At 37.5% G+C, this 26,056-nt stretch overlaps 1 protein-coding gene across 11 annotated transcripts in view; it reads right to left on the bottom strand.

The window, feature by feature from the left end:
* The window catches only part of NLGN1 (neuroligin 1), a 428,085-nt gene that overhangs the window by 71,525 nt on the left and 330,504 nt on the right, over positions 1–26,056 (bottom strand). The gene's annotated exons all lie outside the window — the stretch shown is intronic.

Consider the following 26,056-nt stretch of genomic DNA (forward strand, 5'->3'; position numbering starts at 1 on the left):
TGGAAAAATCATAATTTTTAAGTGAAGTTATTCCTACATCTCTGCTGCACCTGTAATTGCTCAAAACCAAACCAAGCACTACAAACATTTGCTATTTGTCAGAGGAAATAAATTTGTCAAATCTCACAGTTCTTCATTAACTTCAGCAGTGCAATCTGTTCTGCCATTTCAAAAATCTCAGGCATGATTAGCCCACTGAAGAGACCACTCAGGATTTGGTGAAAAGAGAAAAGGCGTGATGATTTTATAGTTTCCACTTGCTTATTAGCTGGTCTGTTTTGTGAAGCTACAAGGAATGGCCGAGAATTGTCTGACAACTGTTCTTCCCTCCAATATTTTGGCATTAAAATGTACACTTAGCCAAATTAACTCCACATTATTGGTACACCTGTTCTTTATTTTTTTAAGTGCTGACAATCACCAGTACTTATCAGCCCACGGCATTCCTGCCAATTGCAAAATGAACGCTCTAAGTATTTCACTCTGAGTTTTAATAGCTTGTAATAACAATGGCATGAATGACCTCAGTTTGTTAAGCACAGCCATGCAATTTGGCATGGACACAAAGAAAACACTTGTAGCTCATAGAAATTCCTTATATAAATAAATTATATATGGAAAAGTAAGTGCTTGTGATAATCTGATCTATTGGAAGCAGCTTAAATGCTGGTTTATTTTTCTTTTAGAGACTGATTTTGACTTGAAATTGATATTCTTTAAAGCTTTTTGTTTGCAGGGTTTCATGAGAAATGGGGCATTTGGTGTTCACTGAAGTTCTGTCTTCCACACTACATTTGACTCAAATATTTCACAGCTGAAATTTCAACAGATACCTAATTCTGTATAATGCCACCTTTAATTACTTTCTGATTCCATTGCCTGGCATCCTCCCTGCAGATACCACCTACATTGAGCACCTTGGATAACGTACATAACACACATAGAAATATTTTAGTTCTTTGTTGAGAGGATGTGCAGCTGTTTCAGCATTAAATATAATTTATCTTTAATGAACAAATGACTGGTTTTACATACCCCATGCTGAATGCAGACTAATTTTTTTAAACAATAGATATGTTTTCTTTTCTTATTGGTAATATTGTTAATGAGAAATCTGTAAAGGTTTTAGAGTGCATATTCAATTAACTAGTTCTGTAAACAGATTTTCTGTTCCATTCCCGAGATCAAGGATGCAACAAATTCTGTACTACACTTTATGCATTCTACAATCAAATACTTACGAGTTTTCTAGTTTGGCCAAATGAATGCACCTCAATGAACAGAGTTCATGTCCTCTATTAATTTCTCCCTAGGATTCTTCAAAAAGGAACTCTTAACCTAGTGAAGCCCATTTCTCTGCTGTGATGCAGAAAAAGATGAACTGGGAAGAATGAGACTGTCACAATCAGCCCATTTGTATTCTACTAAGTCTATTTTATGAAGGCATAGAATACTAATTTACACAATACCTGTCCCCTATGGTAAATATTTGACCAACTGCAAAATCACTCTCACCCCTAAATTGCACATCAAATCCACTAAGATATCAACAGTAGTTTAGCAGCTCCCTTAAACACCCCTCAGAGTAGCCTGAATTTAAGATAATCATGTGGTTGTACTTCATATAGTTGGCAAAATTCAAAGACTGTATGCAGAATGATAGAAATAAGACCTATTTACCCTCAAATTTCGACACATTGTTCACACCTCACAGCCTAACTGAGAGTAAACGGAGGCTTTTAATTTTTGTAACAACTTCATCCACTTCCATTCCTCAAAGGATCCACTATAAGTAGGTCTGCAGAAAATATATTCTTAAATTAAAAGCCAGTGTTTACAGATATTATCCAGCATTCTTTCTTCATTTGTGGACTTTATTATACAAGGGTAGGTTTTGTGTGAAATGAAATTTTCCTCTCATAAAGCAAACAGGCAAGAAACGGTCATGAATTCTAACTGGATTGCTGAATATAAAGAGCCCAAGCTCACATGGTTTTTCTTAGAGGACTTATCTTGAGACCAGAGATGGGCTGTCTTGGCCAACCAAAGAAAATCTGTTGATCAGATCTTTGATTAATCCCTCTTTAGTAACCCTGCAGCCTTTAGATCACTGACATTATCTTTGCCCAGTCTACAATGGGGACAGAGCATAGTGCCACCAAAGAACTACTTCACCTGAGCCAAAATAAACAGGACCATACAAAACTAATTTCATTGGATTTGCTATGATGACCTACATAGATGAGAACAGGTTTTGTAATGGAGGTGTAATTTAAAGCAGTAATGATATAGCTTGCCAGCAAATCTACTCAATATGCAAATAATTCAAATAATTTTAAAATCCACTGTTCTTTGATTTATGTAAAAATACCCTTTATGTCACAATAGTTTTTATATCTATTTATTTAAGTTTTAATACACACTTATAGTCCGCTTTCATCCAGATTCAGTCATCTTTATGAAGATTCAATAGCATGTACTTAAGTAGGCACAAAGTCAACCTGGCTACGGGGGTGCTTAAAGACTACCAAAATGAGCTAAGGTAAAAAAAAAAAGAGCCCAGAGAGAAGTCTTCCCTGAAAGAAGCAAATGTGTAATTACAGTTCCAATCTCATTCAGAGACTGAAAAATTAAAGGGAGGGACTGATCTAAATAATACATTCTATTTCTAAAAACTTTGAACATAGTCCTTCTTCATCTCCTGACCTTACCATAGGGAAAATTGCTGTGTTTCTTTTAATAAAAATTACGTCTCTCATTTGCAGCCTCCCAATCTGTTTCATGTGGAAGCTGTTTCATCTATTCCCTATAGGTGGAACTCTGTCTTTAGACCTTTAATTAGGTGGTGTTGCCTTGACCACTGTAGCTTAAATTCCGTTTAGTATTCTGATTCTAAAATGGCCACTTGTGTATTTGTGCTCCTGTACTGACCCTACAAATTTGTGTCAGAATTTGTAAGAGTTTTAAAGTGCTGGGGTTTTTTTATTCACCTTGCTCCTTTTCACTGTGTTTTCTCCTAAGAAGACCAATATCATTCTTTGATGAACTTTGATTTTATTGTCTCAGAACTCACCGCTGTCTCTTTTGAACAACACTGAAAAAACTGGCTTATGGAAAGCACAGAGATTTCACTTCCATCTTCTGCAAAGTGCTGTTTCCCACACCACAGTAAACATTTCTGATTAGCATTGCTATAGGTTACAACCATGACTTGTTGATGTGATTTATCTACTGAATATTTCATGTATTTTTGATACTATCAATGATAAGATTTTAATGAATTGTTTACAAGTGTTATGTCAAAGACCAGTGAATAATTTCATCTTTCTGTGAATGTGTTCAGAGCTAAAACAACAAACAAACCAAAACCCCAACAACAAGTGCACAGAAGATATTTCCCAATAGAAGATCCTGTCTGATTTCTGCTTTACTTCAGGGTGGAAACTTGGGTTCATATTTTAATGTTGATCCCTAACTGTTAGGGCACTGTTACTTCTTACTGCACTTTGGTTTGAATTTTCATTTGTATGCAAATAAGTCTCTGATTTATGGCACCAGTAAAGATATTACTCAATGACTCCTATTTTTCAAACTTGCTTTTAGGGTATGTAGAATTAGATAAGCAACAATTTTCTCTGAGCCTGCACGCTGACAAAATCCAGTAGAGTATTAAAGCATCACCTTGCTTTTTGCTAAAAATCACATTTTCAAAAGAGCTTATTTCTTTAAAATATGAAGAAATAGATATATACTTCAAAAAGCTCAATATCTTTGATTATCTGGTTCTCTGGTATAGCAGAAGCTAGCCAGGCTCTTCATTTACACTTTGCTTCCAAGAGACTATGGGATTTGTCATAATACTTGAAAGTCACACCTGAGTTTTATTGAAGTTCAGTCACTGGTGACAAAACTGCACCTACAAACTAAAGGAATTAAATGAAAACAATAAGTAGAAATAATGATATATCCTTCAAAAAATTCACATTTCCAAATTCTTCTTTCAATACAATCAACCAAATTTGGATTGATACAGTTTTATTTTAAAACAACCATGACATAGTTGTCACGGTACGTCTGCTGAAGAAACTGGAGAGCAAATTTTTATCCATGTAAATCACCATTTTCTAACACCTTCTGCACCTTTACAGAGTGTTTGAAAAATGTGCTAACAATCAATGTCTCAACGTTCTTTTGCAATATTTAACTTCGTACTGCACCCATTCTATCACAATTAAGCTTCTGGCTGCTTACTTATTAAGTCCAGAGGAAATGGGAAGAAAAAAGGGACAGTGGGAAGGGCAGCACACGAGGATTTGCTAAGGAATTCTCTTCTATTGTCCTTCTGTACTGGATGTAGCTGGAAGCAGTCTCAGGTTTGATGGTCTGACGTACTTGCTAAATTAGAAATTAAATGAATCTCTTCGTGCGCGTCCCCGGTGAGATTCACAGAGCCCCATTTCCTCCGTCACGTTACCTCCAGCTGAAGGAGCCCTGGCATTAGTTAGATAACTGAGCTGCTGCTGGAATGAATGGGCAATGGATAATTGCAGCTCAAGGCTGACTGTTCTCACGGCCACCCTGCCATGGGAGGGAGAAGTCACCACTGCCCCAGTTCTGGTGATTTGTCTGCCCATGGAAGTGCCACAGAGAGGAGAGGTGGGAAGGGGCAGCAGGAAAACAGAACCTCTGTCCATCAGGAAACGGGAAATGCAGAGTGATGCTCTGTAAGTGGGCATCGCTTTTGTTCATTGTTCCTACTACCCACAGATTTTACCACATCACTTCACAGACTGATAGGCCAGATGCTCAAACTATGTGATCTAATTATGCAGAACATTATGTTTTGAAATGAGCAATTTATATTGGAAATGCAGACTGAAAATCCTTTGATTTCACCACTCTTCTAAACGCAAGCCTGTCATTTATTGTGTACATGGCATTCCTTTTTATGAAAAAGCATTCTTGTAGTTAATTTTTTTTGGGTGTTTTTGTTTAGATTTCCCCAGGGCAATAACCAAATTAATATGTTCCTCATGGGAAAACACATGTTGGTAATAACACTGTAGACAAATTAGGTAGATAACCTGGAATCACAGTCAAAAGTAATCAGATCAGTGCTGAGCTCTAAAAGAGAAAATGGGAAGTTTTGCCTTCTGTAACAATTCTAAATTAGGTTTCCTTGTATGACCTAAAGAAAGTATTGTAGAAGATTTTATACAGGGCATCTGTACTAGTGAAAAGAGATATTCTTTGCTAAATAAAGAATAAACTTTTAGGTTTAACTTCAAAATCCACCATTTGAAGTGTGAAGTCTCAGGAGAAGGAGATTTTTCTGAGCTACAAACCGAGTCTAGCACTAGAAGAGCACAGAACTAGGAATGCATAAATGGTACATCTTCACCTCCACCTGTTTAACTACAGTCACCAATGTGTCTCTGTTAACCAGAACTTTCACCTTGAGACACAGATGGCTGAGCCACAGAACAGTAAACCCTGTTCTTCCCTAAATTTCCTGTGCTCTGTTATAGCCTATTATGCTGCCTACAATCCTTGAGCCACTCCAGATAAATTTTCCTCTACTTTGTACTTAGAGTCTCTGGACATCCAGGACAGTTATCCTTTCCCTCCCTTCTATGCTTCAGCTTGATTCTCCTTTCTTTACAACAGTGTAAATCAGGGGCCACACCAATGAAACCAACACATTTGTGCTGATGTAAAATAGGCACTAGAAATATATCAGACCCATTGTTCAGATTATGCTAAAAAAAAAAAAAAAAAAAGAAAAATCAGTTATGGTCAGACATCAGATGAGTCCAAAACACGTCCTTCAATGTTAGATATGACAAGTAATTCAAATTTTGCTGATTATTCCTCATTTACATGTTCTTCTGAGCTACCTATGTAATATAGACTTCATTTCCTATCCCTCTGAAGAGACTGGAAAAGATTTGTTCACATGAATGTATGTGCCAAGACAGACATAGAGGAGTGACTGCACAAAACATGAATTAACTCACTGTCTTATTTTATACTTAAGCACCATTTAATATGATCCATTTCCAAAGAGAAAATAGTTTCTTAGTATGAGTGGGTGCTATGAAGATTATGAGGCTTTGAATATGTATATTTATAGAGAGAAGACAATTTCTTCTATTGTTTCAAGTCCAAAAAAACATGGTGGAAGAAAAAGATAAGTTTCAAATTTCAAGAGAGGCAATTCTCTAAATGACGGAAAATTTTCTGGCCTCTACTGGCAGCTCTTCATAATCACCAAGAACCCCTGAGAAATGGAGGAGCCTCAAGCCACGTTTTACAACTCACCACACCATCCCACCATCATACTGCCATTATACTACTTCTAAAATCAGCAAAAAGTGCCCCATGATCAATTTTATTATGTGTGAAATAAAGAAAATGTATTTTATAAAATCTTTATAACATGCCTGTCTTGGTATATGACACCTTCCAGAGCACCTCTAAATAAGCATTTGGGAAAAGCAATCTGAGTAAATGGTTTTAAAGACAGGTTATTTATTTATTACACAAGACACAACTTCTCACATTATTGCCTCAAGTAAAATGAATGCTGATAATGCTCCCACCTCTGAAACTGAACACATTTATATTAAAAATGTAGAAAGTACAGTATACACTGAGGTGCAATCTATTGACTGTGTCAGTAATAGCAGCTTTTTCATTTTCCCCCTTGTAATAGAAGTCATTGCTTGCATTCAGAATGTATTGTCAAGCTTTATTAATCTCAGCACAGAGGCCATCCTGGGCCTTGAAAGCTATTGGTTTTTTTTAAAGAGATGGTATTCTTTTTCTATGGCCTACTCGAGATCTTTTTCAGATCTGTCACAACAAGAAACCTCAAATTACAGGACAACTTAAACAACACTTAATGATCACTGATTTGTTTAAAGTCTTCCTTGAAAAGCTTGAAAGTGAATTATAATATTTTCAATTTTAAATAAGGAGTTTTTCTGCAGGTTGGCAATCAACATTGTAAGGTGCTTCTTTGCCTCATTATTCTCAAAAGAAACTCGATTATTAGACACTGAAGGTGATATTCTGAGCAGAACTGAATGCATGATCTCAAGGAAGGGTTGAGGAACATTCCCCTTCAAGCAGAACAGTCACTTTGGTGTCTTAATTCCAGAGCTGGAACTCTGACCCTAGCGAGGTCATTGGCATTTTTCTATTTACAGGGTTGTTTGGTTAGGTTTTTATTTCTAAATCTATGAGTGCACAGATGAAGTATTTACACCACAAGCAGCTCTAGCATTATTTGGACTGCTCCAGTGTGAAGCTGAAATGCCAGGTAAGCCTGTAGGACTGAGGAAGGGGGAGATTTTATAAGGTATAATATCTGCATTGTATTTGCACTCGGGTTTTCTCTAAAGAGGAAGAATGCAATGGTATAGAATCCACCAGTAACCCTTCAACAGTCATCATTTATACTCAGACTTGTTACAAACATAAATCCTCTCCCTATTTTGTAGCCCTAACAGTGTAATATTCTTACAGTGGATATCTGTGTCCAATAACCACAGAGGGACCAGAGACAAAGGATCTCAACCATTTCAAACGCTGCTGCTCTTCTGACATGCCCCTGACCTACCCACATCCTTTTTCCTGCATCTGTTCCAAAAATTACTTTGTCAAATGATTTGCATGAAAGATCCTACACAATTCTTATGGCCCTGAACAAGGACCAAATTTCAAACTATATTACTAAAATACAGGATTTTCTACTACGTGTGATAGTTGAATTCAAACCCATTAATAGCAATATAGAGCGGTAAAGACCCTGAAATATGAAAACACCAGTTTAATTGTTTTATCAATAGCCTGAATTACTTGTCTTTGGCATGACTCTGTGCTTCCAGCTCCTGCTGTCTCTGGAGAAATGGTATAAGTATTTTCTAGCTTTTAGTAAGACTGAAAAAATTTATGTCAGGGCTTGCAGTTTTCTGGCTTTACATGCAGGTGGCATAGGCAGGGTTATCAACTTGTTCTTGCTACTTGAACATAAAATAAAATCACTCCACACAACCTGGTACCTGCTCCTGAAACCCAGTCCCTGTAAAAGCATAATGGTTTGTGTGTAGCAAGTTAATAGCAGCACCAAGCAAGATGTCATTCGGCATCTTTCAGTTATTAGGTCATCTTGGAAATTAAAAAAAAAGCAACTCCAATAGCAAAGTACAGAGATTTAAACTTGCAAGGGATGTGCACAAAATGAAATGGAAAATCAGATGCAACCAATGAAATAAAAGCCAACTCTAACGCCCTGAGATTTACAATTGAAGTTTGGTAAGTCAACAAGCACTTATACAACAACTGTTGTGATTTTTTTTTTAAGCTTGATTTTAAAATTTTCTTTTAAAAAGTTGAAGGTAGTTTCAAAAGCTTAATACAAGGACTCAAGATTCAAAGCAATATGATAAAAAGCTACTGTTGTGTCTTGGTGTAAAACTGGCTAATTGGAAGTGCTCTTCACCAGGGAAAATAACTTTGCCATTACACTAGAAGACCAATAACTCATTACTAAGTTGGCACCTTCCCATTTAATAAATTTATTTGCTATTACTTTGGGGGTGAATGTTACTGACATTCAATCAAGACACTTTCCAGGAATGGGCTGCAACTTCCTTGCACCATTCCTTGCATATAGGTGGCACTAAAGGTATGCAATGAGTTATTACAGCCTATTTATTATATTCCAATTTTTAACCTATTTTATTTAAGATACACACTAACCATAGCTCAAATATTGCCACCATTTACTATATTTTATTTTACACATTTTGCAAACATGAGAGATTATAAATTCCAGAAATCAGTTCTCCTTCAAGCAGGAATTCTCAAGAAGTACATAGGAGTTTGGTATACTGTTTTCTTCTTGAAAATAAAAGATAACCCTTACTAAACCTTTGGTCTATGAAAATCAGAGTAATTTTCTTCTGTATGAATTGCAAAATCACACCTTAAATAAATGTGTTGAGCAGCCTTTAAGAATAATTTATACTTTTTTCAAAATGGACTCACATACAAAAAAAGAACCTTTGCTGCAGTTACAGAGTAAGGACACTTTGTTTAATACAGGGAATTGCTGTTGAAATCAGCAAGAAATTTTTATGCCAAAGAACTGTAGAACCGAATAAATTTTGGGTAATTTGACAATTCAAGTAATCAAAGCACTACCATCTACTCGGTTCCTTCCGGACTGAGTACATGATGACAATATCCTGTTTTTGCTGCATTATGAGATGCTGAGAAAAATTAAGATTCTAGGAAGAACTTGTAGCATTAAATACCACTAACAGCATTTAACACTATGTATTGATGGAATGACATGATGTCTTAACTTTGGCTACAGCGACTCTTTTTATATTTTAAAATGTCTCTTAATTAATAATTTATTTTACCTTTCAATTTTCAGTCTCAGTATTAGTAAATATGGCAGATGTTGGTTACATGTACTCTGAAAGTATCTTTAATTGAAAAAATACTCCTATATATATTCTATATTTTATGTACAAATGAGTGTATCTATATATGCAAGAATATGTCTTTTAAACTGAAAAGACAACTTCCTCAAGAAATAGGTGGCTAAAACAAGTGAACAGATAATAATTGAACCACTTATTTGCCACTTGAGCTTTGCAACAGGTTTAATCAACTCAAAGAGGGCTCTTCAAAAGCACTCAACACTACAGGGGTATCTATAAACGTCATTCCATGGGCTAAAGGTAGAGCTGATGATAAAGGCATTGTCTTCTGCTGGATGCTGTATGGATTAAACTGCACCTATTCACTAGGAGAAGCAGTGAGACTTCACCATCTGTGAATCCTGCTGAGAATAAAAGTAATTTGCAAAGAGAATAGGGTCAGAAACTGCTATCAGACAGTGCTGTGGAGAGCAATTGTGCCACACAAACTATTTCCTGTACACAAAGCGAAAGAAGGGAATTAAAAACTCCAGATCACTTTCCAAATTACTGGAACATTTGCTGAGGGTGGTGGGGAAGGTGCTTAGCTGATGTTAGGTTTTATTAGGTGCAGAAGTAGGATGTAGAATAGGAAAGAATGTGTTAATTTTAACACAAAGATCCTTACAATAACATATGAATTAATTGATCCAAAAGAAACAAAAGAAGGATCAATAGCAGTTAAAAATTTTAAATGTTTTTCTATTGTTTGAAAAGCAGCTTAGTCCACTGTGTTTGTCATAGGATCAGGTATTCTGATCATAATTACTGTCCTCCATAGGTAGCAACAACTGCTATCACAGAATTTTTTGACAGTCAAGCAGTCCCTGCCCAGTGTGGAGGGTCCTGTGTCTGAGGGCTTGTGCCAGCAGATGTCCAAACCCAATCTTTGGCTGGCAACCTCTGTTCTGGCACTATATTATCATGGTGGCAGAAATAAAATGAAAATAAGAAAGGAGAAATAGTTACCACCCAATAGTGGGGCATAAACTATTCATCCTGTGATATTTATTAAATGCAAACTGCATTTTTTTTCATATAGCTAAGGTTTTAGTAAGGCCTATGAGTTAAATATTCCCTTTCTTTAAAAAAAAAAAAAAAAAAAAAAAGCAACAAACCCAAGAGCTAGGAATACAGTTCTTCCTCCTTTTCCTCCAGCAAGGTAAAAGATGCTAATGTAAAAAGGCAGAACAAATGGGCTCTTTATTTTTGCAGGACAAAGAGCATTTGAACTCCATCAGTGGCTCTTTGACTGCCTTCAAAGCTTGTCTCTGACTAAATTAAAGCCTCTGCTCGCTTCTGATTTGTAGCACACTGTAGGCTTTCCATTGCACTAGCAGCTAGATGCATGTAATAGCTATCTTACAATAATACAGCTAATGAAAAAACTCAGAATTGAGATTTAGGAAGGGCTATGTTCTCACTCGATGCAAAGTAGCGTAAGCTCCCCTCAGATCAATTTTTATGATGCCACTTTACAGTGGCTCAGAATCTGCCCCCTAATTCAATGAGCTAGCACAGAGAGAAAAGTCTTAACCTTACCCTGTATAACCAGGGTAGCACATTTTGAGGTCACTAATAACATGAAATAGTTTAACTGGAATTAAAGTGATTTTGTGAAGTTAGGAAAGCACAATTTAGCAGATGAACCAGCAAAATTGGCCCCAAAGTAGGAGACCACTGATCCTCATCTCACTTAATTTAAAAGGCACTCCTGTGAAATGTGTGAGGTTATCTGGGTACAAAAAAACCTCAATCACAACAATAAAGAGGAGAGCAGAAAAGCACACAGAAACCATTTACAGGGCCATGCTCCTGATGCATTGGCATTTCTACATCATAACACGACAGTAACTGGGTAACACCTAAAAATTTACGTATGGGGGGTTAAGGTGTTAACCTGTGCCATCAAAGTAAAAATTTACATTTCCCCTTTTCTCACTACAAGGCTGCCACTGCACTCCTGAATGAGGAAGAGTTGTAGCTGTTGGAAGATTTTGCTGCAGGAAGATAAAAAAGTGACCTCTGATCAACTTCTTTTAGATTTGAGGAGGGGATAAACAGCACTAGTTTGCCTCATATTCTTCCTGCCGATGAGCATAAACTGACAGGAATAGATTGGCATTGTTGAATTAAAGCAAATAAATTTGCAATTTACACCTGAATTGCATTTAGTCGACTCATACCAGCATCATCCCAGTTTTCAACCAGGTTACACTACAGCTAATAAGTTTTGAAAATGCTTTAAAATCACTCATTGATTTTCATTAAAGAAATCCAAATACCAACTCACGAGAAACTCCCTAATGATAACTAGAACAATAACCTTGAAATGCTGTAGTGTTTTCTTTCAGGCAGTGTAGTTTACCTTGCCTTCAGTATTCAGAAAATGAGAAAATATTTCAAGGAGATGAGCCTCAATGGGGATAATATCTCTATAGTAATACCAAGTGCTCTTATGATGAGAATATCCATGAAAAGAATTCACTCACAAATGCAAGGCTGGTCCCAAAAATTTGAAGTTTCAAGATAGTGAAGAGAGAAAGCAGAGGTGAACTTTCTTTTGGACTCATTGGAAATAAAGCTAAATTGCTGGAATTGGAACAATAAAAATCATAAAAGATCTACACAGGAGTCATGTGCAAGGTTATTTACCATAGGTACTTGTTGAAATAATGAACACAGGACCAAAGTAAGCAAAGATGCACTGAAGGCTGTAAATCAGGAATGGAAAACCTCTACATTCACTTTATAGAGAGGAAGAACAATATGTAGTCAGACCCATTTAAAGCTATATTTTATCATGTGTTTTATTCATTCATTATATTATCATTCAAATGATGAGTTCTTAAGCAACTGATTATTTCCTTCCTATCATTTAGAACTGTGCAGTTTGAAAGAGACCTTAGGACAGCAGTAAGCTGGGAGACAGACGAATATATGAATCATAAATAAAAGAGAAAACATACATGCTTAGTGTGTGTCACAAATTTGAAATAAGTTGCTTTGGTACAGCCATGAGACAAATCCTTCCTGGAGGAAGCAGAAGGGATTAGTAATTACGTCAAAATATTAATGTCCCAGCTGACCTCAGTGCCCAGCAGGCAGATGCTTTTCCAAAAGTTTCAAGAACTCACGTGCTACCATGTAAAATCCATGAGCTGAGTATTAAGGGGTAGGAGGAACTGGACTGCTTTTCTCCACTTCCTACTCAATTACTTTGCACACAGTAGAGGACCTGTATAGACTTCATGGCTCAATTAGGGCATGAAATTAGCAGAAACACCGGCAGGATAAGGTCCTTCTACATTTACCATACACCTGGATACTGGGCTAGTTATTTAATGAAAAGGAAATTCGATACCTTCAGCTGCCCAAATCCATGGTTTGGCTAGCAAATAAGGTTTATCGTAATTTTACCCTTTTCAGAAATCAGGACATTGACTTATTAAAGTATAAATCTTAATTTAAAACATAAATCCCATTAATCCTGTGGGATTGGGATTTCATCTAAGGGGCACAGTTTGGATGGTCAGCATTTTCTCAGGCTGTGCACTGCTGTGCCTGCAGCTGGAACCTGTTGCAGAGCTCTGCACATTGGGGTCTGGACACACTGCAGAGAGGGAACAAACTGGGAGGAGGCATTTCTGCAGGCTGCCTGCCCCCAGAGCTTGATAAAACACAGACAAGCTATTGCCTCCAGCCACGTGTCCCTACAGCACAGCAGACAAATCCTCCCAGACCTCTCTGCCATGCTCCTCATCTGCCCCATTCGTTTAATAGTACTTTCAAAACGTTCCACGTTTCGTGCCTTGCTACTCATAAAGCACAATAAAAGAAGTAGTGTCTATTACCCAGCAAACACAGCAGAATCCTGTTTGTTCCTGCAAAGTACCTATCAATTTGCTTTTTAAAGGGAATGTTTTGTTCCTAATGATATCAGGCTAATAATCCTGAAGGTTTATTTTTCAGGTAAAGCACTAGAAGTGTAACCGAAATGTTTTTATGAAGGCCTTTATGTTGTGATCTTAAAAAGAAAAACCCGAGTATTTCTATTCTGGAAAGACCAATACACCCACAAGCCTTAAGCAGTCTGCAGTTCTCTGAACTAGTAATAAGCAAATAAATAGGTTGGGGTTTTTTCAGCATTCACTTCAATATATGCAAATCCATGAAAAGCCATCAAACAGAAGTTTCTTTGGCTTCTATAAACTCTGTACTCAAAACATTTCAAATTAACAGGCTCTACCTCAGCTCATATCACCCTATGAATGCAAGTAAATAAAATCTGTATTTTGATTGAGATGCCAGTCTTTGCTCTAATCACTCACATTTCCCGCTGTCTAATTTGATTAATAGTTTATTTACTGGGAAATTTGCTGCCTAAAAGTTGCAACTGATAGCATAGAGTTTTCTGAAGGCTGCTGGTTGCTAGTTCTAGGACTTCTGACTGTTACAGGTCATTGCACCAACATGTTGGTACATTCTTATGACATTTTGCTGCACAGCACTAAAAAAAGCAGTGGTATGTATGTGAACAGGCATATAATCTTGTGTTTCTAAGACTTTAAAACACAGTTTTATCTTCTTGAGCTCTGTCAGTCACAGAAGAGAACACAATTTATACCCGAGTGCCTCAAGCATTGCAAATTACTTCCCCCCCTCCCATTTTCTCAGCAGATTCTGTGAAATATTGAAGTTTGGCCGTAACCACGACTCTGTGTGTGATTGCTGCAGGCTCCTGAGTGCTGTGCATTGAGGGTGCACACGAACAATGTAAACCCAGTCAAAAAATGCATCATCTGTCAGGATGGGAACTTATGTCTGTAGACTCCCTGGCTCTTTGCCTTGAACGCTCCACAAGCAATTTTGTGAAATATTTTCTCTGAAACCACCGAGGCCACAATTTCTCAGCGATCTTACTCAAACCTAGAAAAGAACATGCCAAAACCAAGCTCTCCAAGGATGCAATCCCTGTTAGTTCAAGTTCAGCCCACACTGAAGAGCATTACCAGGTCTGGGAGCAAGCTTCACGCCACCCTGCAGGATCCAGCTGAAGGTTTTTCCATGCAATAAGGAGGAATTATGTGGTGTCTCTCTGTCTTACAGCAAGCACACACACACTCTCAGATAAAATCTGTGGACAACTGAAAATTAAAGGAACATATTTCACTTGCAGCTTCAGTTTGTCACTGAAATCCTATGCAATAAGGCTTTAGTTTCAATAGCCCTCCAATGATTAATCATTTTCTATAGTTTCGTGTTGTCTGTCATTAGTATATTCTGACTTTCTCTACATTGTTTAGAAGTCCCAGACAGATTAGCTCAAAAGCTGGTGCTGTGCAGCCAGATTTTCCCCAAAGAATTTGAAATCTTGGCTATAATCAACATGGGAATAAAACCAAGGAGAACAAGAGAGACACCAAAAAATCATTCTAGAAACCTTTCCATAGAGTTAAATGCTGATCTCATACCTGTAGGATTACTATTTACAAGTATTATAAGTAATTTTAAATGAGCTTTTAGAGGCAGAATACAGTGCTATTCATCTTCACCAGAAAAGAACAGAAACGGGTGAGGGGATTCTCTTTTAGATACGATGAATTTAGCTTAAAACTGAACAGTCATGTAAGATCTCTGGCATTGCTTGGGTGTTAGCTTGGACAGATGACAGGATGATGGACAAGGTTTTGATTCAGCAGCACAGAACAGTTTTTTTTAAGCTTGTTGCAAATAAAACCAACCAAAGATGACTCATGGTGGGAAAAGAGAAAGCAAACAGGACATATCACAGTAAAAAACCCTCACAGAAAGCAGGATAGCTTCAAAGACTGGTTTCCTGAAAAGGAGTCTAAAAGAAGAGGAGGAAGATGAAGAGAAGGAAAGAATCAGCTGTCTCGACAACTGTCGAGTGGTCCAGGCTAAGAACTCATCCTGAGGTTTGCCTAGGAAATGAACATGTTTTCATTAACATAAAGGAAATACAGAATGGACATTTCGTTCAGAGCTCCAGAAGAGAAGTCCAAGACAACTTTTGGATATACACTGTTCATGAGCTGAAGATGAAAAGAAGAGGGAGGTGGAGAAGCTGTGAGAAATAACTTAGCACACAACCATGGAGCCCTGCAAATTCCACTTGGTCTGTCTTTTCTTGGTGTTCACGTGCCTTCTCCAATCAGCAAAACTGTCAGAAGTAAGTACACAACTCTGAGAAAAGCACCCTCTTACTTAACTATTTTTACTGTAAATTCAGCAAGAAAATAAGTGCCAAATGATTCCCCCATAACAGCTTCAAGGAAAAGAATGCAATTTATCAGATGTCACTGTGGGGTTTTGCAAATATTGCTATTTACAGACTGGGCTGCACTTGAAACTCTAAGAGAAATCACAATTTGGGTCTAGGATTCTTGAAATGATATTTTAGAAATGTCCTTCCCACCTCTCAGAATGCTCTTCTCAGAGACAGCATTAACTGCATGCACATAATGTGGCATGTAGGTGCCTTGTCTGTTAGCAACAAAGTAACCACGTAAAAAATATTCTAGCCGGGTTTGATAATTAGAAAACAAAGTAAACTAGATAGGTAATTAAAAGTAATAAACCACGTTTAATTGGTTGAGTAACCACGTAGAAATTCAGGGCCAACAGTAAAGGTTTATATAAAACACAGCAACTTGGGTTTTGATGTCATAAGTATCCCTGATGCTGTGGAGCCACAGTAATTTCAGATACTGTGGGGAAGCTACTACTTCATTACTATGAATGTAGAAATCATTATCACACCTCATTCTGTACACTTCGATAAAATATGCAGTGCAGATAACTGACATCCCAGACATATCAGGAAGGTGATTAAATAGCAGGTACTCAAAAATATTGCCAATGGGGCCCAAAAGGCATTTTTATTTTCCTGCTGGGCAAGTTAATAAGTGGCCTGATGACCCCATCTCACAGCAATACACCATTAAATTTCAATAGGAGTGATGACAAGCTGCCATAAATAAAAACATCCATCTGCAATAGCCCCCCACTAAACAGGGGTTAGGTGAGGCACTTGGCTGGCGTGAGTACTTGCAGCTAAGAGTTTTATCCTTCAACGCCACGACAAAGCTCCGGGACACTTGCACAGGCACAGACAGTCAGGACTGCCCAGAAGAAGTGGATGATCTTAAAGCTCAGTGATCTCCTGAAGGCCACAGCTAGAGATAGCAAAGTTAAAGCTGTCAAATTACATTAAATGTAACACCATTCCCTTTTGACTCTCTCAGCAGAAACGCGGTCGGAACAGCGGCATGGATGGGCCGGGCACGGAAGGTGGGTAACCTGAGGAGCACCAGTGTGATGGGAAAGATAATGAGTAACTCCAGAAGTTATTGGCTCATTAACAATGCCCTACAGGAAGGAATTTTCTGTCTAATAATAGAAGGAGAACAAGCACAGATTCTCAGTATGATCTGAAGCCTGTTTAATTCCACTGCTTTGGGACTAGGGCTCTTGATTTCTCCCTTTCTCTGTCACTTACATAATTTGGGCACTGAAGTGCTAACTCCATTATATGGTTCAACATGAAAATGGAGACTTTTCTTCAAGCTTCATTAACACACCATCGCAAAAATTGGCCTCAACTGAAGCTCAGTCATTTTCCAAGACTCACAATCCCTAGCACATTTTGTTGCTGAAAATAATGATGCATTTTTGAAAAGTAAAAACAGGATTGCAAAATATCGTGTGTGATTCAAAATTGAGAACTCAGAAGAGATAAAAACTCTACAATGTAATTCATCTGAATAGTATTCCTTTTGGGCCACTCTGCTAAATTTAATCCTAGCCATAGCACTACTATGCCAAAAATGGCCTGAGAAAACAGTCCATATTTTGGCCAGTCAGGTCAGTAACACCTTCCACAGATTCAAATTGTCTATCCCAAAATACTTACCTAAATTTAAAAGTATAAAGTAACTGTGAGAACAATGTTTCTGCATCCTACAAAATTCTGATTGTATCTGTTTTCACAGGGAACAAAGAAGACTACATTTTCTAAACCAAAGGTATTGCAAATCTCAATCTAATAAAAAAATGTAGGAAAATAAATCAACTGCAGTTTCAAACTCAATGTCTACTGATTACTGAACTCAAGCAAATATTTCTGTCTTAGAAACAAACTTATACTTCAGGTTTCCCTGAATATACATGCCAAGTAGTTTTATTTGGGTACAAGTCACATTTTTAATAAGAGAAAAAAAAGGAATCAAAAAGCAGTTTTTATTTGTCAGTGATTGTAGGAAAACAGATTATATGTATTCTACACAATTCAAGGCACATGTATTCATTATTCATTTTTATTCTGAAGGTGCTATTTTTGATAACTTACCTTGTTTTTCATACATGTTTGCACTCTCCAGCAGTGAAATAATTGCACTGTCAATAGCAGAGATAACTCACTGAAAGAATGATGCTGTAATAGGAATAATGACATAATGTCTCATGTATCTTAACTGATTGTAATTAGCAAAACATTCACAACAGACTAGCAAAAGAGAATTGATACATAGAACTGAAAGCCTTATTACCTGATGCAACGTACATCTTGAGAAGTGAATATAAATAGAAAACATTACCACAGTGCCATATACATTCCTCAACACAAGTAAGTTTTCAAAACAACCTGCCTTAACTATGCATAATTCTGGTTTAGAAAGAAAATGAGACAAGAAGGTGCTACTTACTCAACAGAACTTTGTCTTATGTGAACGCACAGAGAAGCAGACGATTCGTAACTCCTTCATTTTTACTTCTTCACAGCCTTGTGCTCCTGTCATGCTTTACAGACCCTAAACAGTGAAGTCAGAGCAAGCGGGGTAGAACTAACGAAGCCCCTACCTGGATATGCTGGTTTTGTTGGCATAGTCCAGATTCTTAACCCTTGGCAGCCCAACTGGATGCTAAAATGCCATACTGGGAGTTTCAAAGAAAGAATTTGTAGATAATTAAGACTCTTTGCACCAGATTTGGGTTAAAATGCAAAAAAAGAATCAATGCATTTTAACTGCGAGACAGAGTTTGAGCCTGCAGCTTTTGAACCAAACAGATTTGGAGTGGCAATGACGGGGGAACAGCGGGCAAAAAGTGACAGTGACATCAGTGCCCTCCCTGCCCTGAATGAATCTGCAGCTTGGTCTTTATCCAACACTCACATGGTTCCACAGAAGCCTTTTCAGAAAGCAAGATGCACAAACAGAAGTAGCACCTCTAGGACAATAAGAATGATCCTTTGTGCTCCAATAAGCATTGGAAAGGCTTCGTCTAGAGGGCTGCTTCTGCTTTTGAGCACAACCTTCCCAGACAGGAACTAAAAGGAGAGTGAATTGTTCAGGGAACAGCAGCAGCGACAAGAAACAAAGAATGTGAATTGTTTAAGCTTTAATGTCAAGGAAGATGATGTAAAAAGAGACTTGATAGTATGTGAATTACTCCTTCATTTAATCTCTCCTTCATGGACAGTAGTATCAGGAATAAGTGAAGCAAGAGAGATTATAGCTAATAAATAGGAAAAAAGAAATCTAAAGATAGGGATAGTTATATACAGTCATCTCCTCTCTAGAAGTGCCCAAAGATGGATGTTGACACCTATCAGGAATGACAGCAGTATGGTTGATCCTGTTTGGTACAACTGAGTGAATTAGACAACCTCAGGGAGCCTGACTCTTGAGACTGCACTTGAAATACCTACAAACTGGGTGTCTCTGAAATAGCATCCACATGCATACATATCTCAATAGCACTGCAACAGACTTCAGGGATTTGATTTTGTAATATAGTTAAGGAAGAGGGGCCATGTAGATACAAAAATGCTGCTAGCAGGGATTTTATTGCTATTTTCTAAGTCCATGAGAGACTTTTCTCTCTCACAGAAGAGGTAGCAGAGTATGTAAACAACCAAGCCACCTGCAACCTTGAGAAGTCTTGTTTATGGTACAGTAGAAAAATATTTTGACAATGGATGTTTTAGGATTTTAGCCAATCACCCCAAGGGGTGGCTGATCCTTTGTCCAATTAGACTATGAAGAAAAAGTCTATAAAAGAGTTTGTAAAATAATTAAATCAATCAATCTTGCTGCACAATTCCTGCCTGCTGGATCTTCTCTCCTCCTCCTCCCTACAGCTGTGGGACACAGTGATATACCCTAGGGCCCAGGCCTGCAGTAATAGGGCCATACCAAGATATGAGCTTTTTTCCATTTTTGAGAGAAATACTGGATAAATCTGGGGGTTGAAATTCTCAGTTGTAGAAATCTCTACTTATGATGGAGCTTGAGACCAAACACATAAAAACTGTCCAAAAAAACTCTCCAAAAGGGACAGTTTTGGATTAGCAGGACTGTTTCAAGTTCATAGGATTGGTGGGCAAGCGTTAAAAGAAATCTTCAAGCTGGTGTCAAAGAAGAATTCTGTAATTTTCCATTATTGCTTCTTCAGTAATGTTTTCTCTATTAGAATAACATCTGTTGATTAATTAAACACCTTAGCATAATAATCAATGCACAAAAGAATAAGCCTCCAATATTGATTAAAGCCTCCTTTGAAAACCCCTCTGAGCTCTTTAATCACAGTTTGTAGAGAGATGGTATTTTCTAGAACAAAACAGAGCTGCATAGCAAGTGTGAAAGTGTGACAGAAGAAAGGTACAAGATATGTAACTGTTTAACTGAGGATGTTGAAACAAAGCATGTTCAGCAATGGAATAATGTGACAGGTAATTTACAGTGATCTGATGGAAGCTGACTGAATGCCAAATAACCTGGTTTAGTCACTTTTTTTTTTTTCTTCCAGATACTTTGGGTATCTTTTCTCAAAGCTGGCTGTAATTGATACATTAGATTAGTTACAAGATCACCTGCCAGGAACAGAAAACGATGAACTTTGATGTTTATGTTTTTAGGGCTATTCAGGAGTTCTCTACCTTCCTCTACCTTCCTCTACCATCCAAGTACAGTGGATGTACAGAAGTACAAGAAGATTATGAGCCTCCATGTGGATAACAGTGAGGATTATATCAGCTTTTGCACACGTTTCCTCTTTTGGGAACTATTCCCTAAATAACATATATGCATTAATAAACATTCAGATGACATGCAAAGACTTTGGAGGACGAGTTGGGAATATTGCAGGCTCTGGTCACCAAAAGCCACAGAAAGACTCTTGATGACTTCCATAGATATTAGATTAGAATTAGAGATATTTGGTTTTTTAATTCCCCCGAGAACCTCTAAGTAATTAACACAAAATTTCTTACATTGGTCACGCCAGGTTGGTGCCTCATGTTAAGGAAACCACTTCCCAGAAAAATCAAACTGATAACATGGCAAACTATTAAAAGTTACCATTTTTTCCATATGTATCAAAAAATATCTAATTTTATAGAGCAATTGAAGAAAGTCCTGTATGCAAGACTATAAAAGTACAACAAACCCACGTCTTTTCATATATGTTTTTGTCTATGGCCAGATTGTGACAAATTATGCCAGAACATAATTCAGCATATCCAGAGAACTGGAAAGCAAAGTTGTTCCATACATTTTAGTTACTCCCAATTTTTGTAAAAGCATGGCAATTACAGTTTCGATTTATTCTTCCACATTATTAATTTCAAGTAAATTATAATGCAAGGAAGTTACATGGTCTGTTTAATGTTGCTCTGACAAGCACCTCTACTCAGGGCTGTTTTTCTGAGAAACAGGGAATGATGAAGTCTATGGGACTGAAGGATATCTCCCCATGTAAATACGACTGTGGAGGGCCCCTGCCCCTTTCATGCTACAAACTAGAAAGGCAACATTTATAGTTCTTATCACAGCATTCTACATAGATATGACACAACTGCCAAGCAAAACCTGCAAACCTACAATTACCGGGTGCAGCAACTCCAATTATTTGCATAAACATTTCTGTTTGGTACAATCCTTCTCTTTCTGTCACCAATACCCTGTTTGTACAGATGAGCCACATCCAGTTCTGTTTAGCTTCTGTCTTTTTACCTACAATGCATTAACTAGTTCCAGTGGCTTTCCTGAAAGCATAATGACTTTTCCTGTACTCTAGTAAAAATATATCCCCACAAATCAAGAAGAAGCAGGCTCAGACTAAGTGGTTGAGAAGATTTACATTCTATTGCTAACTCAGTTATTACTCTGCTGAAAACCCCATAGCATCAATATAATGAATCCCTCAACCTCTGCTGCTAGCACCATTTTTCTTCCCAACCTCATTGGCTCCCAACTTTCTGCTTGACCTTTTACAATCTGTGTGTGGCAGAGCTTCATTACAACCTTTTAATGATGCACAAATGGCACACAACACCAAGGTCACAGCATGTCCCCAGTGAGAACTTCTCCAACACCTCCTGAGCAGGCAAAGAGTTTTCATTTAAAGAGACAGTTCAGTGGGGAAACAAAACCTTAGGATTTTGCATGAGTCTCAACAGCTACTAATACGCACGAGAAATGGCCGTGTCATAAAATGAGTATCTGGTGCCCCAAAAAGATTTTTTTTATAAAGCCATCAGTGACCAAATGCATAAAATGTCTCATTAAGGAAACTCACAAAAATTACAGTGCTTTTCTTTATAAAATGATTATTCAAATCTTAAAAATATTAAAAAATATACTAAGGGATTAACAACGTTCATCCATCTAGAATATCGGATTTTTTTCTAATGTCCCAGCAGTCAAATGACTATCAGATGATGGATTCTATCCCAAATAATCACCAGCTTTTTGTTAACACAGTTCAATCTCTGTTCTGCAATTGTCCAACCGAGATGTAGGGATACCAGTGCTTAAGCCTGTTTCAAAAGTATGTCAGTTTTTTTGTATTGAGAGTCCTATATAAATGCAAAGCATCTTGCTATTGAAGCATGTAGACTGTAAAGCACATTATTCAGTATTGGTTAATGCAAAATCACTGCGTACATGCATATATTGCACCTCAGTTACTGCTGAAGCAGAGTACAATGTTTCAAATGAATATTTAATATTACCTTATATGCTTTTCGTATATGAGGCAATTAACGCTCAAACCCATAGAATTACATCTAAAGTTAGATGTAGGCAACGGTGTGCTCCTTTACTGATGGCATTTTGAGCTTCACTTTGTAACACACATATATGTATATATAATAAATATTTCCATTCATTGTGTGCAGGTACCTGCATACGAAGATACACTCAATGCACTTTCCTTGCTCAGTTCTTTCCTCTTACAATGGGGGAAATTAGAAATAACAAGAAATTCAGTGCAGGCAGACATTCCACTGTGCAGCTAATCCATGAGGAGATTTAGGACCAAACCTGTATCTCATGACATGCCGCTGAAATTACAGCGTTCATAGAACCATAGAACACTTCCAATGATGAGGACCCACAGCTTCTCTGGGCAACTTGTTCCACCACCATCATTGTAAAAAACGTCTTCCTAATGCCCAATACAAATCTTGCCTCATTCAGTTTGAAACCATTGCCCCTTGTCCCGTCTGTACTTGGCAAAGTGCTCTCTCCATGCTTCTTACAAGCTCCTGTTATATATCAAAAGGCCACAATAAGGTCTCCCTCTTGTCCAAGCAGAACAATCCCAATTCTCTCAGCCTCTGTCCACAGCAGAGTTGCTCCAGCCCTCAGAGCATTTTTGTATCCCTCATCTTACCCCACTTTAATGAGTCCACACCTTTCTTGCACTGGGGGCCCCAGAACTGGATGCAGCACTGCAGATGGGGTCTCACCAGAGCAGAGGGGCAGGATCACCTCACTCAACCTTATGATCAATTAATTTAATTAAATAGATGGCATTCTACTCCCTGAATTGTCACTGACACTTTCTACTCTCTCACTGTACTTCCATTTGCCTATTTGGAAACATTGCATTAAATTTACTTCTCACCCATGGAAGAGCATAATGATTGCTGAAGTCATGAAGATCTCTGAAATCCTTCGACACTCAGCAATCTAAAAATGCAAGGCCATGTTTATGATTTTAGATATTTGGCTATTATTGAAAAGGAAATGTCAGGAATCAAACACAATCCCTGATACCAGAGCAGTTTTACTACTGGCACATTGCCCTGGATCTGAAACAGTGTGGAAAAAAACCCAAACCAACAGAAAACATTCACCATGGACACTTGAACTCTGCTTCCTTTGGACAAAGGCTGCCAGGGTCAACCTCTCCTTTCATGACTTTCAAAGAAGTAACTAATAAATTGTTCTGGATTTGCAACAACATAAATAAAAGCAGATACTGGCAGTGATCCTTTAAACAGTTTGTACAAATACATAGATGTGGTGCAAGAATACAATGAAAGTTTTATTACCCATGAAATAGTTTGGAAAAGCAACCCATCTTAAATGTTCACTCTTATACCCTTAAAAAAACCCAAAACAAACAAAACCAAAGACACAGAAACAACCAAACCACTCTGTGGGTCAAACCAAAAATCTGGTCTCCAAGTCAGGCCAGAGACAAACCCCCAAAGGCCCATTTGTCACATTGCCCAAAAATCCTCACCCAGCCTCTAGCAAGTCAAAGCTCACCAACATCGTGAGCCAGACTGATGTTTACAAGTCATTAATGGATCGCTAATCATTAATTTATCTGCTCACCTCCCTCTTTGGTCCTATGTTCCACAGACTTGGCTCGTTTGGTATTTACACCAGAGAATTAATTTGAAGTAGTAGGACTGGAATATGCATGTGAAATATTTTAAAAAGAAGTCAAGCTCAATATAATGCCTGACATAGCCACTAATAAAATTTCAAGTTCAAGGCTTGGTTTTGATCTTGCATTTGTATTACTGGAGTTACATCTGCACAAGATAATACACGACATGGAGACAGAAAAACAGTAGAGGACATCATTCCTTCCAAAACTAGAAAAAACCCACAACCTACCAAAAAAACCTCCAACAGACTAAGAAAGTTCACTGTGAGTTACCACTCCTTTGCAAAATGTTCTACAAGTTTCTTGCTAGAATGACTACTATGGCTATGGCTTCTAAGGGAGAAATCCAGGATTTTATTTTAGGGACTACAGCTAGACTTTCCATATGCCACTTAGACAGTAGGAGGTTCATACATACTGTACAAAGCAGCCATAGGCAGATGCCTCTATTCACTTTTTGAAACTTTTTGTCATATTTTTCATATTTAGAAAATTGCATTTCACTTCCCTCACATTTTAAAAATATGCTTAGTAGCCCCCAGCTGTGCATCCCTATCCAAGGTGGGGACTGGAGACATTTTACAGCATACTGCCTGGTCTGCATCTGCAGATCTCAAAACCAAACAGCTCAAAGAGCTTCTCAGTTTTCTCATAATGGAAGAACCAGGACTTCTCTTTTAATTAATTAAATATAAATTAGTCTTAAATTGCAAGTTCTTGAAGGTGTTTTTTTTTCCCCCCTCATTGTTAACAGCCCCTAAATGACAAAAAGATAAGACTCCATGGAAATCAATCCATAGTCCCAATACTTTCATTAGCATGGTCATGAAATTATAGCAGAATAACAAAGAGACTGCATGTAATTAAGCAGGAGGAGAATAAAAACAACTCAAAACTGTCAATCAGCAAATAATGAAGCGTAATGTATGAAAACAGAAAGCAGTAAGTGGGGTTTAATGCAATTGTTATTAAAAAACCTAACACCATCAAAACACTCCCTTAAGGACCTGGAATTTCTGAAGTATGTTGGAAGCTCATTTCTTATTAATTTTATCAGATTCACATACAGAAGGACAATTAAAAAGATTCTCATTTCAGGAAGCTGAGACTTCCCTATGTGTGCAGCATATTGCTGTTCACAATGGTAAGATTTTAATGCATTAACATGCTGGGAGAGGCTTTTTATAAAGAAAAAAATATATCTTTAAGTGATATGTATTAATATATACAGAGAATATAAGGACTTAAGTTCAGTTTGTGGCTTGATTACAGAAAATTCGGGGCTAAATATTGTTACTTATTTTTTTAAGAGTGGAGGAGGATGTGCTCTGAGGGAACAGAAAGGCTGGAGGAAAGGGCTCTGGAGAGAATAGAGAATGGAGATTTATTCATGTGTGTGGAGAAGTAAGGTCCAAACCTTCATGGAGAACAAAGCTCAAATTCAGTCTAAAGCACTGAGAACAAATTGGAAACCTGCATCTGCTGCATATGCTATCAAGTAATGTGACTTATTTTATCTTTTCTTCTTTGTACATTAATTAGCAATGAAAATCACTAACATTAAAAACTGTATAAAATTATACTATGGAAAGACGTGGTTAATTGACCTAATGGTTCAATTTACTGAGAACTGTGTATGCATCACATAATATAACTTCTGTAAAGTTTGATGTCAAAGGTATCCCAAGGGATCTTGAAGAAAACCCACTCTTGGATGTTTTCACAAACACCCAGACAAGAACCTGAGTAGTCCCAAACTTCGATGGTAGCCCCCTATTTTGGCATGACACTGCAAAAAAAGACCTTTGCAGGTCCCTTCTGTCTTAAATAATTCTATGGCTAGTGGCTTC

Source organism: Corvus moneduloides, chromosome 10 (genome assembly GCF_009650955.1).
Source record: "Corvus moneduloides isolate bCorMon1 chromosome 10, bCorMon1.pri, whole genome shotgun sequence".
In the NCBI taxonomy this organism is placed as follows: domain Eukaryota; kingdom Metazoa; phylum Chordata; class Aves; order Passeriformes; family Corvidae; genus Corvus; species Corvus moneduloides.